The sequence below is a fragment of the Hemitrygon akajei genome, unplaced genomic scaffold (genome assembly GCF_048418815.1).
Source record: "Hemitrygon akajei unplaced genomic scaffold, sHemAka1.3 Scf000044, whole genome shotgun sequence".
Classification (NCBI taxonomy): Eukaryota; Metazoa; Chordata; class Chondrichthyes; order Myliobatiformes; family Dasyatidae; genus Hemitrygon; species Hemitrygon akajei.
This window is the reverse complement of record NW_027331930.1, coordinates 3,632,647-3,635,021: the sequence shown is the minus strand read 5'-3', so window position 1 is coordinate 3,635,021 and position 2,375 is coordinate 3,632,647. Positions and strand designations below refer to the sequence as shown.

At 48.8% G+C, this 2,375-nt stretch overlaps 1 pseudogene; it reads left to right on the top strand.

Annotated features, from left to right (window-relative positions):
• The first annotated feature begins 212 nt into the window (after nt 1–212).
• On the top strand, nt 213–1,930 carry LOC140720521 (uncharacterized; annotated as a pseudogene).
• Nucleotides 1,931–2,375: the final 445 nt, after the last annotated feature.

The following is a 2,375-nucleotide window of genomic DNA, read 5'->3' as shown; positions in this document are numbered from 1 at the left end:
TCAGTTTGCTGTCTCTGCCCAGATATTAAAGGAGATACTAGATATTTAACTATGTGTCACTGTTGATCCTTGGAGATGAAGAATTATGTCATCACAGCTGGAAAAGTGCTTTGTGTCTAAAATGAAGTTTTCTGTTGTAACTCACTGAAATCCACTGGAACTGGGGAGCTGAGAACACACCAGCATTTGTTCACCTGAGATCAGTTCTTCAACTACATTGTTTGTGCAAGGGGTTTACTACATCTGACATTTGACTTATGAATTGACAAAGAACTGTGGGAAGGGATTCACTCTTCACTCACTCATCTGACCTGCATGCACACCAGCGAGTTCACACTGATAAGATGTCGTTCACCTGCGCTGATTGTGGGAAGGGATTCACTCGGTCATCCAGCCTACTGACACACCAGCGAGTTCACACTGGTGAGAAGCCGTTCACCTGCTCAGACTGTGGGAAGGGATTCACTCAGTCATCGCAACTGCAGAGACACCAGTCAGTTCACACCGGGGAAAAGCCATTCACCTGTTCAGACTGTGGGAAGGGATTCACTTGGTCATCTGAACTGAAGATACATCAGCGAACTCACACTGGGGAGAGGCCGTTCACCTGTTCAGACTGTGGAAAAGGGTTTATTCGGTCATCTCAGCTGAAGGTACATCAGCGAATTCACACTGGGGAGAGGCCGTTCACCTGCTCAGTCTGTGGGAAAGGATTCACTCAGTCATCTGTACTGAAGGAGCATCAGAGAATTCACAATGGGGACAGACCATTCACGTGCTCAGACTGTGGGAAGAAATTCACTGACTCATCCAGGCTACAGGCCCACCGGCGAGTTCATACTGGAGAGAGGCCGTTCACCTGTTCAGACTGTGGGAAGGCATTTACCCGGTCATCTCAAGTGATGGTACATCAGCGAATTCACACTGGGGAGAGGCCATTTTCCTGCTCAGACTGTGGGAAGAGATTCACTCATTTATCTGACCTACAGGTGCACCAGCGAGTCCACACTGGAGAGAGGCCATTCACCTGCTCAGACTGTGGGAAGTCCTTTACTCGGTCAGTTGAACTGAAGACACATCAGCGAATTCACACTGGGGAGAGGCCGTTCACTTGCTCAGACTGTGGGAAAGGGTTTATTCGGTCATATCAACTGAAGACACATCAGCGAGTTCACACTGTGGACAGACCGTTCATCTGCTCAGACTGGGAAGTCCTTTATTCGGTCAGTTGGACTGAAGATACATCAGCGAATTCACACTGGAGAGAGGCCATTCACCTGCTCAGACTGTGGGAAGTCCTTTACTCGGTCAGTTGGACTGAAGACACATCAGCGAATTCACACTGGAGAGAGGCCATTCACCTGCTCAGACTGTGGGAAGTCCTTTACTCGGTCAGTTGGACTGAAGGCACATCAGCGAATTCACACTGGAGAGAGGCCATTCACCTGATCAGACTGTGGGAAGTCCTTTACTCGGTCAGTTGGACTGAAGACACATCAGCGAATTCACACTGGAGATAGGCCATTCACCTGCTCAGACTGGGAAGTCCTTTATTCGGTCAGTTGGACTGAAGATACATCAGCGAATTCACACTGGAGAGAGGCCATTCACCTGCTCAGACTGTGGGAAAGGGTTTATTCGGTCATATCAACGAGTTCACACTGGGGAGAGACTGTTCACCTGCTCAGACTGTGGAAGGGGATTTACTCAGTCAGCTCAACTGATGATACATCAGCGTATTCACACTGGAGAGAGGCCGTACACCTGCTCTGAATGTGGAAAGAGATTCAGTCAGTCATCCGACTTACAGACACACCGACGAGTCCACACTGGGGAGAGGCCATTCTCCTGCACCCAATGTGGGAAGAGATTCTCTCAGTCATCCCACCTTGTGACACACTACCGAGTTCACACTGGGGAAACTGTTTAAACAGGCGACAGGCTACAGGCTGGATATTTCACCATCACAGTTACTGAATCAAGTTCAAAAGTGAATGTTGGTGCCGAACTCGGTAATTATTGCTGCTGTTTATCAAACCCAATTCTGCACTCTGGGCACTGGGCGTGGGAGGTATTCCTCAGCTAATGTTCCCGTTTAATGGGACTGGAGTTTAATGGTTTGGATCTGTGATACAGAAATCAGTTCTCATTTAAATTCTGACCACATTGACAGAATCTCCTTTCTCTCCCGTGACTATCATCTCCTATAACTACTGCAAAGCCTGAATTTACACTTCCCTGTTGAGCATCAGAGCCGACAGTGCTACCGGCCTTTCTGTTGCTGCCGTGCCCCAATGGGTCAACCACCACCCACCCAGCAGTATCCAACAAGGTGTTCTGCTGAGGAGAATGCCCACAGGACAGCCCTGCACTGT